The sequence below is a fragment of the Magnolia sinica genome, chromosome 18 (assembly GCF_029962835.1).
Source record: "Magnolia sinica isolate HGM2019 chromosome 18, MsV1, whole genome shotgun sequence".
NCBI classification, from domain to species: Eukaryota; Viridiplantae; Streptophyta; class Magnoliopsida; order Magnoliales; family Magnoliaceae; genus Magnolia; species Magnolia sinica.
The window spans coordinates 38,576,245-38,588,028 of record NC_080590.1 but is presented as its reverse complement, the minus strand read 5'-3'; positions in this window follow the sequence as shown (position 1 = coordinate 38,588,028).

Sequence of the window (11,784 nt, the reverse complement as noted above, 5' to 3'; positions counted from 1 at the left end):
TTTGACATGGGGTGTGGACCCCCACCAGTAATTTATGTGTTTCATCCCTACAGTGTAGGACGCACCTTGATGTAATTATTCTATATTCATTCCTCCCATCTGTCCAGATCAATGGGGCCTACATGATATATATATATATTATATCCACACCATCCAGATTGTGCTGGACGGTGCCGGACAATGTTTGGAAGCTGCAGATTTACATGGACAGCGTTTGGACGGTGCTGTCCAATGTTTGGACAGTGCCAATCATCATTAGTGAGTCATGTGCCCCATAGAATGATTGTGTACAGTGATACACATGTTACACCTAGAACTATTGAAATGATTTTTAGTGTGGTCCAAGCCCACTTGAGGCCCATGTGATAGGGCCCACCTGCCTTGTATTTAAGGCCCATATGATGGAGCCCACCTGCTTGAATATGTGGCCTATGTGCAAGGCCCATAGTGATGTGCTTGAGGCCCACACGGTGCAGCCCAATTCGATGTATTTGGGGCCCATGTATTGTGGCCCATTTGATGTGTTTGAGGCCCATGTGCAGGGCTCACCTGTGATATATATTAGGCCCATGTGTAGGGCCCACCTATTGTGTATTTGAAGCCCATAGGTTGTGGCTCATTGTTGTGGTCCGTCTTAATGTATATGAGGCCCATTGGTGCGGCCCATTGTTGTAGCCCACTTAATGTATATTAGGCCCATTTGTGCAGCCCATTGTTGCAGCCCACTAGATGTATATTAGGTCCATTGGTGCGGCCCACTGAGGGGCCCGATGCGATGTATTTATAGGCCCATGTGATGCGGCCCATGCGACGTGTACAAGGCCCATGTGACGTGGCCCATTGTGATATACGAGACCCTTATGTAAGGCCCATTATTATTGTCGAGGCCGATTATTGAGGGCGATTCCGATACCGATTCCGATTATCGATCGATTCCGATTGTCGTGACCGATTGCCGATTCCGATTGACGTAACCAATTTGTCGATTATGATTATCAATCCATCCTGATTGTCGTGGCCGATTGTCAAGGCCGATTCTGATTCATCGAGGTCGATTGTATAGGCCGATTCTTATTGTTAAGGTCGAGTATCGAGGCCGATTCCGAGTGCCGATTTCAATTGTTGAGGCCGATTTCGACTGTCGAGACCTATATGATGTATATACTACCCGTAGTTGAGACCCATTGTGATATGTATTCAGCCTGTGTGATGTTGAAAAAGCCAAGCTATATGTCTTAGAGGGGGGGTGAATAGGACAATGCCAAATATAAAATAATAACAACAGAATTAAATAATGAGATAGCCAAATAAAGAAAATCAATTCACAATGCTGAAATGAAAGACAACCTCAATAAACAAGTATTGAGAAGTTGATACAAATGTTGTTCTAAGGACAACCTTACACCATAAAAACCAAGGGTTTATGGTAGGACAACCTTATTTTTAGAACATTCTTCGTATCAAAAACTCAAACCGAAGAGGAATAAATAAATAACAAGGAATTGAAATAAATTGTAAGAATTTAAATCTAAATTATTACAATATTCCCCACAGTGCTTGAAATGTAAATATTACAACATTCACATCCACACATATATTCCACAAACTTGAATGATAAAAGATAGGAAATATAACTCACACATCCACAAAACACAAAGTGTTATAGTGGTTCACCTGTGTGTACACCAGCCGTTAAACAACAGCCACACAACTTGCTACTCCACTCCTAATATCCTCACACAGGGGATATTAGCGTTCACTATGAAAATAGGTTTCATAGGTTCACCTAAAACCTTCATAATTATGTCTTTCAAATGGGCTTACACAATTCAAAAACCCCACTTCTGAGTTTTCCTAACTCTCCTCAGATAACCACTAGATTAAGATTTTTCTGGCTTAATCTCAAACAAAAACCAAAATGAAGGAAATTTACAATACAGTAAAATACCTAGATTTCTCCTTTTGTAGCAGCCCAGAAGAACCAATCGGAGTAGAAGTTTGAATGTGGAAGTTCAATGTCCAATACTCACTTTGAAATGGTTCTAGGTTCTAATTGATTTTAAATTAAACCAGTTAGGCTAGCTATATTTGATTTTGATTCCAAGAAGAAGGAATACAACAATTCCTCTTTTCAATTCAGATTGGAATATAGAAACAAAATCAAATTAATAAAGCTAACAAAAGAGAATATTAAATATGCACAATGTAGCTTAAAAATGAAAAGAAAGTTATCTCAGAGTGATGCCTTGATTTTACTTGAAATTCGATATTAAACTCTGAAATTCATGTCCTATTTATAGATGTAGAAATCTCATCTACCAATGGTCCTGAGGACACTATGACTGGTCGTAGACTGAACATATTTTTAAAATTTTAAGTGCGATCAGATAAAACCGTTTCACGACTGGTCGTAGGGTGTCCATGATTGGTCGTGAGCCTTCCACGACTGGTCGTGAGCATCCTACGACTGGTCGTGAGAAACTAGGAACAATTGCTAGAATTTGAGTCGTAGGTCCAGGACTGGTCGTAGGACGAGTCGTGCATTGTTCACACGACCGGTCAAACAGAGTCCAGGATTGGTCGTAGCTCAACCAAAAAATTCTGAAAATTTGTAACAACTTAGGATTGGTCTTGGAATTTCTTGGACTGGTCGAGCCAGAGTTAGGACTAGTCTTAGAATAGTCCAAATAATTGTAAAGTAATTCAATTTGAATTATGTATATAAAATGACCTACCCTAAGGTCAATCTAAGGTCAATCATACCTTGAAAGTGAGGTATGAACATTGAGACTTCATTTCTTCGATGATAGTTGACCTTTGAAGATTGTGAAGCTTGAGATCTCTCTACTTGATGTAACATTGAGCTTGAGATCTTCTAGAGCTTGAATTACACTTAATCTTGAGTTGTACTTCTTGGAGCTTGAATTACACTTGACTTGGGTCTTGAACAAGATCACTTCTTCCATTGTAGCTTGTACTTGCATTTCTTGAAATGGTTTGAAGTAGTTCTTTGTTCTTGACTTGAAGCAAAGTGTTTAGAGAGGTGATGTAATATCTTAATCATATATACCGATGAGCTACACAAGACATAGATGTTAAGGCACCAGAAAATTTGACAACCAAAGGAGCATAAAACCATAGCACTTACAATCTCCCCCTTTGTCAAATTTGTGACAAAACACACTAAAAAAATAAGAGAAGCACAACAAGCTCAATAATGAATCATGAACCAGTTATATAAGAGAACCAGTTATAGTCTGGTTAAAGAATCATGCACCAGTTGTCATTAACTAGCACAAATTCTTCCTTACTTATTTACTCCCCTTGAGTACCACACACATATATATCGTAAAAAGTAATGTTACTACCCTTCAATCCATATTCATTATCCATTCCAATCAATCCAAACTACTTGAAATCTTCTCCCCCCTTTTGTCACAATATGACAAAGGAAGCAAATAAGAAATGGAAAAAGATAATAAACAGGAGTAAGAAAAGGATGAACTAGACAAGATTTAAGCAAATTAAAGTCTACAAACTATTAACCAATTCAAATCCACAAACAAAGGTCAGTTAACCAAATTGAAGTAAAATCAAAGTTCACACACCAACAATGGTAAAATAGTATTAGAGTTAATACAGACCAAAGGATAAACACTTAATCAGATCCAGATGAAGGAGCAGGTATGGTAGGATCAAGTTAATGAAGGGCCTTGTTTATGCGCCTAAGATACTTGTGCATATATTTAAATCGAAGATCATGGGCCACATTCATATTTTCAAATTTCTCCTCAAGAGCATGAAGACGAGCATTAAAATCAGATGACTCATAGTCAGGATCATTAGTAGAATCAGATTCAAGTTCATCAAAGATATCATCCATATTAATATCATCAGGAAGATCGCCAGCTTCATCTTCATTCCTTGCTTCAGCTCAACCACCAACATCTACTTAGCCAAGAGCCAATTCCAATTTCATCTTCTTTATATTTGAATTGTTAAAAATAAGATGATGGATAGGGGCCTCTTCAACAGGCATAACAACTAACATGTGATTAGCTAACACAGTCATAAGATAGGTAAATGGAATATCACTATGACCTGAATGGAGACGAAACAGAATGATGGAATGACATATCAGTGAAGGAAGACAAACTTTAGTACCAAAGATAATAGAATGCAAAACTCGAACCATAAATGAAGTCATTTCAGTTTTGTTACCTGACCGAGGATACAGATTTGAAATAAAGATTCTGTGGAGAACTCTGTATCTGGGTAACAAATACTTTGTGGGGAGCGCATCCCTTTATGAGTCCATTGCACATTCATATTACATAGATCTCCAGTGAGCATGCATTTTTCAGATTTGGAGGGTTTTTTAGCTAAAGTATGAATAGGGATACCCTCATCATTGACTGATATGTCTATAAGACCTGAAATCAAATGGCGGTCTACATCAAATGGACCTTCTCTAGCATCAATTTTAAAAGTTAAATTCTCAGATGAAAACTCAGAAATGCATGCAAACATGGCTTGTGCAATAGATTGGTATGCAGGCCCACCCCAATGTAAGATGTTAGCCCATCCTACAGCTTGGAGAAGAGGTAGAATACCAAAATGAGCAATGTATTCAAGAGGCCGTTCAATAATGACATTGCGCATACGCAAATCCCGCACATGTGAGGGATCATCTTTGGGTGACCACGGAAAGTGATAAGAGTTAATCTAGAAGATGATGGACCACGAAAAGTTTTCTTTTTTCCTCTAGCATCCATTTGCATGAAGAAACTCAAAGAATCAAGAAGATGTAAATAGGATAGAGTGGGGTTTACAAAGATCAGATTTGGGTGTAAAAAACCTCAAAATCTTCAAGAGAACTTGAAATCAACCACTCCAAGTAAGAAAATGAAGTGATAAGAGCATAAATCTACAAGGAAAACAGAAATGATGCACTAACCTTGAAGAATAAAGCAGTTGGGTATGACTAGTCGTGCCACACCCATTGGAGAAGAAGCAAGAAATGAAGAAGAAAACATTTTTCTCCAATTTTTAAAAAGACCAGGGCGCTCCACGACCGGTCTTGAGCTGCGCTCGATCGATCATACCATGACCAGTCGAGCACATCCACGACTGGTCGTGTACAAATAAAACATGCATTTTTCATGAAAATTTAAAATTTAAACACATAAATTATCAAATATATATACACTATGATACATACATGCATGAATAATCAATTTTGAATGCACATACCAAGATTAACTTTTAATTTATTAAACCTACTTTTGTTGAGCGGTGTAGTGAAAATGTCAGCAAGTTGTGTCTCGGTCGGAATGTATTCTAAGGATATTATTTTTTCTTCCACTAATTCACGAATGTAATGATACCTAATGTCAATGTACTTGGTACGTGAATGCTGGATTGGATTTTTTGAAATATTTATAGCACTGGAATTATCATAAAATAATATCATTGATTCTTGTGCAATTTCATAATCGCTTAACATATGTTTCATCCAAACAAGCTGAGTACATGCATTTCCTACTGCGATGTATTCAGCCTCTACAGTTGAGAGCGATATAGAACTTTGTTTTTTGCTAAACCAAGAAACCAAACAATTTCTAATATAGAAACAACCACCACTAATTGATTTCCTGTCATCAATATTACCAACCCAATCAGCATCTGAGTACCCAGCCAATTGAACACTAGTATCATAAGGATACCAGAGACCCAATTTAGCAGTACTTGCGACATATCGCATTATTCTCTTAACAACAGTTAGATGTGACTCTTTAGGATCAGACTGCTATTTAGTGCAAATATCAACATTAAAAGCAATATCAGGTCTACTAGTAGTTAAATAAAGTAAACTGCCAATCATACTACGATATAATTTAGGATCAACATTTTTACCTATACAGTCCTTTGAGAGTCTTAAAGTTGTACTCATAGGAGTATTAAAATTCTTACCATTCTCAAATCCAAACTTTTTAATCAAGTTCAAAGCATATTTGGTTTGAGAAATAAAAATACCATTCGGTTGTTGTTTTACTTGTAACCCTAGGAAATAATTTAATTCTCCAACCATGCTCATTTCGAACATAGATTTCATTAAATCAGCAAACTCAACAGTCATGTTAGAATAGGTAGATCTATATATAATATCATTAATGTAGATCTGTACCATTAAAATATCATCGTTATATTTCTTAACAAACAAAGTTTTATTAACACTTCCCATTTGAAATTTATGACTTAGTAAAAACTTAGTCAATTTTTCATATTATACCCTAGGAGCTTGTTTCAAACCGTAGAGAGCCTTTTTAAGGCGGTAGACATGATCAGTGTTCTTAGGGTCTTCAAAACCCGTTGGTTGTTCAACATACACTTCTTCATGTAGATCACCATTTAAGAAGGCACTCTTCACATCTATTTGATAAATTTTGAATTTTCTAAAGCAAGCAATGGATATGAATAGTTTAATTGATTCAAGATGAGCTACTGGGGCAAAGGTTTCATCATAATCAATGCCTTCAATTTGAGTGTACCCTTGTATAACCAGTCTGGCCTTGTTTCAAATAATATTACTAAGTTCATCAGACTTATTTTTGAAAATCCACTTAGTTCCAATAATATGTTTATCTTTAGGTCTAGGAACAAGATACCAAACATCATCTCTCACAAATTGGTTAAGCTCTTCTTGCATCGCAACTATCCAGTTTTCGTCAGTAAGAGCTTCTTTTACGTTTGTCGACTCTATCTGGGATATAAAGCATACACAATTACATATGTCTTCAAGTTGTTTACGAGTGCGCACACCAGTGAGAGGGTTTTCAAGAATTTAATTGGTTGGATGATCTTTAACAGTCCTCAATTCAAAATTATTTTGACTTGATGAAGTATCCGGTTTGTTAATTAAAAGAACTTCATCATTATCTGAACTTGGGGTAGGTGTATTTAAGTGATCGTCTATGACTACATTAATAGATTCCTAAATAACACCAATCCTTTTGTTCAGTACATAATATGCGCGACTGTTTAAAGAATAACCTAAAAAGATCCCTTCATCACTTTTAGTGTCAAACTTTTTCAAATTTTTACGGTCATGTAAAATATAGCACTTGTAGCTAAAAACTCGAAAGTATTTGACAGTAGGCTTCTTATCGAACCACATTTCATACGTCGTTTTATTATTAGATTTACTAGTATAAGCCTGGTTGATTATATAGTAGGCAGTATTTATGGCTTCAGCCCAAAGATTTTTGATAGCTTCATACTATTCAACATTACATTAGCCATTTCTTGAAGCACTCTATTTTTTCTTTCTACAATTCCATTTTATTGTGGAGTTTTGGGCACAGAGAATTCATGCGATATTCCCTGATTGCTACAGAATTTCTTAAAACTACTATTCTCAAATTCAGATCCATAATCATTACAGATCTTATAGACTTGAGAACATTTTTCTGTTTGGATCCGTCTGAGAACTCTTTTTACTTCATCAAGGGTTTCTAATTTATCCCTTAAGAAAGCTACCTAAGTGAATCTGGTATAATCATCCACGATCACCAGTATGTATTTTTTGCCATCTTGACTCTCCATCCTGGTTGGTCCTATTAAATCAATATGGAGAAGCTCGAGTGGTCTTGATGTAGCATTGGAGTTCACCTTCTTGTGAGAGCTCCTAGTTTGCTTGCCAATCTGGCATTCACCATATAGTTTATCTATTTTTTATAATTTAGGTAGACCTCTTATTAGTTCTCTTTTGCTCAGTCTATACAAATTACGGTAGTGTACATGTCCAAGACATTTTTGCCACAAATCAGTCTCATCGATGTGGACCATGTAACACGTTTGACTAGATGAGTTGGACTCACTAACAATATAGCAGTTTTCAGAAGTTCTACAACCAGTTAATATTACTGAACCTTTATTATTTAGAATTTCACAATCTTGGTTAGAAAATCTTACACTATGATTGTTATCGCATATTTGAGATATGCTTAACAGATTGTGTTTTAATCCTTCAACGTATAAAATATTTTTAAACAAAGGGAGGTTATAGAGTTGAACCGTACCTTAGCCAATAATCTTACAATTGCTGCAATCACCGAATGTGACTGACCCATCAGTCATGTCTTTGAGATCGGTGAATAGACCTTTATCACCAGTCATATGCCTTGAGCATCCACTGTCTAGGTACCACTTTGAATGCTTGTAGCTTTGAAAGCAGTGTGGGCAACCAAGCAGGTAACCTTAGGAACTCATTTCATAACTGTTTTGGGTTTAGGAGTATAGTTGGTCTTCTTGTATTTGTAATTATTGTAGGAATGAACCTCTGAGTTAGATTTTAAGAGCTCCTTAAGAAAATCTCAACTATCTTTTCAGTCAAAGGGTTTTGATTCTGATTTTTATAGTTGATATAATTACTTTTAAGTTTGAAAGATTAAAAAGTTTTAACAATTTTAGAAAACTTTTGATTAGAACTATTTCCTTTTGAGTTTGAAGATTCTCCTTTCATAAACTTAGGAAAAATATTCTTCTACTTAGGAGGAACACTTTTATCGTAGCCCAAACCAAATCAGTCACCACATTTTCTTGATCCAGACAAAAGTTTTTCTAACTTTGGATCACCTTGGGCATATCTCCATGTATCCTTTAAACTCAAAAGAGAAGAGACTTCAAGTTTAAGTTTTTCATTCTCAGATTTTAGGTTTTCAATCAGGGAAGTTTTGAACTCTAAATCACATTTTAATTTTTCAAAACAATCTGAAATTTGAGATTTTTCTAAAACAAGAGATTCAAAATTTTCTTTAAGTTTTAAAAACTTTTCTTTTTGAAGTTTTAGTTTTACGACAATTTTACAACTTTCCTTGTATAGGGCATTGTAAGCATCTTGAAGATCTTGTTCATTTTCATGATCACTATTCAGATTTTCTTCACTAGTAGAATCATCATGATCTGAAAAAGTGAACTTGGCTAGAGTCATAAGGGCTTTGACTTCATTACCTGACCCGGTTTCAGAATCTTTTGATTCAGAATAGGCTTCAGAATCAGAGGATTCATCCTAAGTAGCCAACATACTCTTCTTTTTGGGTTTGTCCTTTTTAGGATACTTGTTTGCTAAATGCCCATATTATTGGCAGTTGTAACATTGACTATCTTTTAAAGATTTCCAAGTTCTAGTTTTAGATCTTTTCTTATCATTTGATTTTTGAAAATCAACCCTCTTTTTACTTTTGAAAATCTTGTAAAACTTTTTTACTAAAAGAGCCATATCGTCTTCAAAATTTTCTAAATCAGAATTTTCTTAAGAAATACATTTAGAAAATTTAAGAGCGATAGATTTACCTTTAGGAGCTTTAAAGTTTAACTCATAGGTTTGTAAAGAACCAACTAGTTCTTCTACCCTCATATTGTCCATATCACGAAATTCCTGGATCGCGGTTACCTTAGAATTGAACCGTTCAGGAAGTAAGCGTAGTATCTTTGCACACACTTTACTTTCTGTGATTTTATTGCCAAGACCCCACATAGAGTTTACAATGTCATTTAATCTTGTATAAAAGTCCATAAACATTTCATTTTCTTCCATATGAATTTCCTCAAATTTGGTTGTGAGGAGTTAGACTTTAGATTTCTTAAAAATTGAAGTACCCTCGTGTGTCATTACTAAAATATCCCAAGCTTGCTTTGCAGTATCACAGGATATAATTCTTTTGAACTCATCCGGTGATAGTGCACAAATGATTGCATTTAGTGCTTTTGCATTGGCACTACTTTCATTTTTCTGAACTGTGGTCCAAGTAAAATATGGTGAAACTTTTATTGATTTTGAACCATCAATACCGGTCACTTTAGTGGTAGGGGGTTCCATTCAGTCACTGTGGCTTGCCACACACTCTCATCCATAGATTTAAGGAAAATCCTCATCCTGGCTTTCTAATAGGCATAATTGGAGCCATCAAATGGTGGAGGCCTAGTGACTGAGAGGCTATCAAAATTTGACATCTTATCAATAGCTTAGATCAATTAGCTTAGGAAATAAATTGAAATATAAAGAATTAGAATGAGCTATTAAGCTCTGATACCACTTGAAAAGGCCAAGCTATATGTCCTATAGGGGGGGGTGTGAATAGGACAATCCCAAATATAAAATAATAACAGTGGAATTAAATAATGAGATAACCAAATAAATGAAATTAATTCACAATGCTGAAATGAAAGACAACCTCAATAAACAAGTATTGAGAGGTTGATACAAATGTTGTTCTAAGGACAACCTTACACCATAAAAACCAAGGGTTTATGGTAGGACAACTTTATTTCTAGAACATTCTTCATATCAAAAACTCAAACCGAAGAGGAATAAATAAATAGCAAGGAATTGAAATAAATTATAAAAATTTAAATCTAAATTATTACAACATTCCCCACAGTGCTTGAAATGTAAATATTACATCATTCACATCTACACATACATTCCACAAACTTGAATGATGATAGGAAATATAACTCACACATCCACAAAACACAAAGAGTTATAATGGTTCGCTTATGTGTACACCAGCTGTTAAACAACAGCCACACAACTTGCTACTTCACTCCTAATATCCTCACACAGAGGATATTAGTGTTCACTATGAAAATAGGTTTCACAGGTTCACCTAAAACCTTCACAATTGTGTCTTTCAAATGGGCTTATACAATTCAAAAATCCCACTTCTGAGTTTTCCTGGATCTCCTCAGATAACCACTAGATTAAGATTTTTCTGGCTTAATCTCAAACAAAAACCAAAACGAAGGAAATTTACAATACAGTAAAATACCTGGATTTCTCCTTTTGTAGCAGCCTGGAAGAACCAATTAGAATAGAAGTTCGAATGTGGAAGTTCAATGTCCAATACTCACTTTGAAATCGTTCTAGGTTCTAATTGATTTTAAATTAAACCAGTTGGGCTAGCTATATTTGACTTTGATTCCAAGAAGAAGGAATACAACAATTCCTCTTTACAATTCAGATTGGAATATAGAAACAAAATCAAATTAATAAAGCTAACAAAAGAGAACATTAAATATGTACAATGTAGCTTAAAAATGAACAGAAACTTATCTCAGAGTGATGCCTTGATTTTACATGAAATTCGATATTAAACTCTGAAATTCGTGTTCTATTTATAGATGCAGAAATCTCTACGACTGGTCCTGAGGACACTACGACTGGCCGTAGACCGAACAGATTTTTAAAATTTTAAGCACGATCGGATAAAACTGTTTCACGACTGGTCTTGAGACCTCCACGACTGGTCGTGAGCATCCTATGACTGGTCGTGAGAAATCAGGAATAATTGCTGAAATTTGAGTCGTAAGTCCAGGACTAGTCGTAGGACGAGTCATGCACTGTTCACACGACCGGTAAAACAGAGTCCAGGACTAGTCTAGCTCAACCAAAAAATTCTAAAAATTTACAACTTAGGACTGATCTTGGAATTTCTTATACTGGTCGAGCCAGAGCTAGGACTAGCCGAACAGAGTTAAGGACTAGTCTTGATATGGATCCCTACAGTGGGGTATGCGCAGGATTGATGCATGACTGGATTGTATGACTCATGCATCTTGCATTGTGTGTTGTGATTACTGTACGACCTAGTGACATCAGGGCCGTAGCCTCTATAGGCATATCGTGGATGGCCAGATGGGACACCAAAAATCTGTTACTAGCATCGAGCTCCATAAATGGTCCTGGGTGAAAATCCCTTAACCCTTTTTGTACCAGAGGAT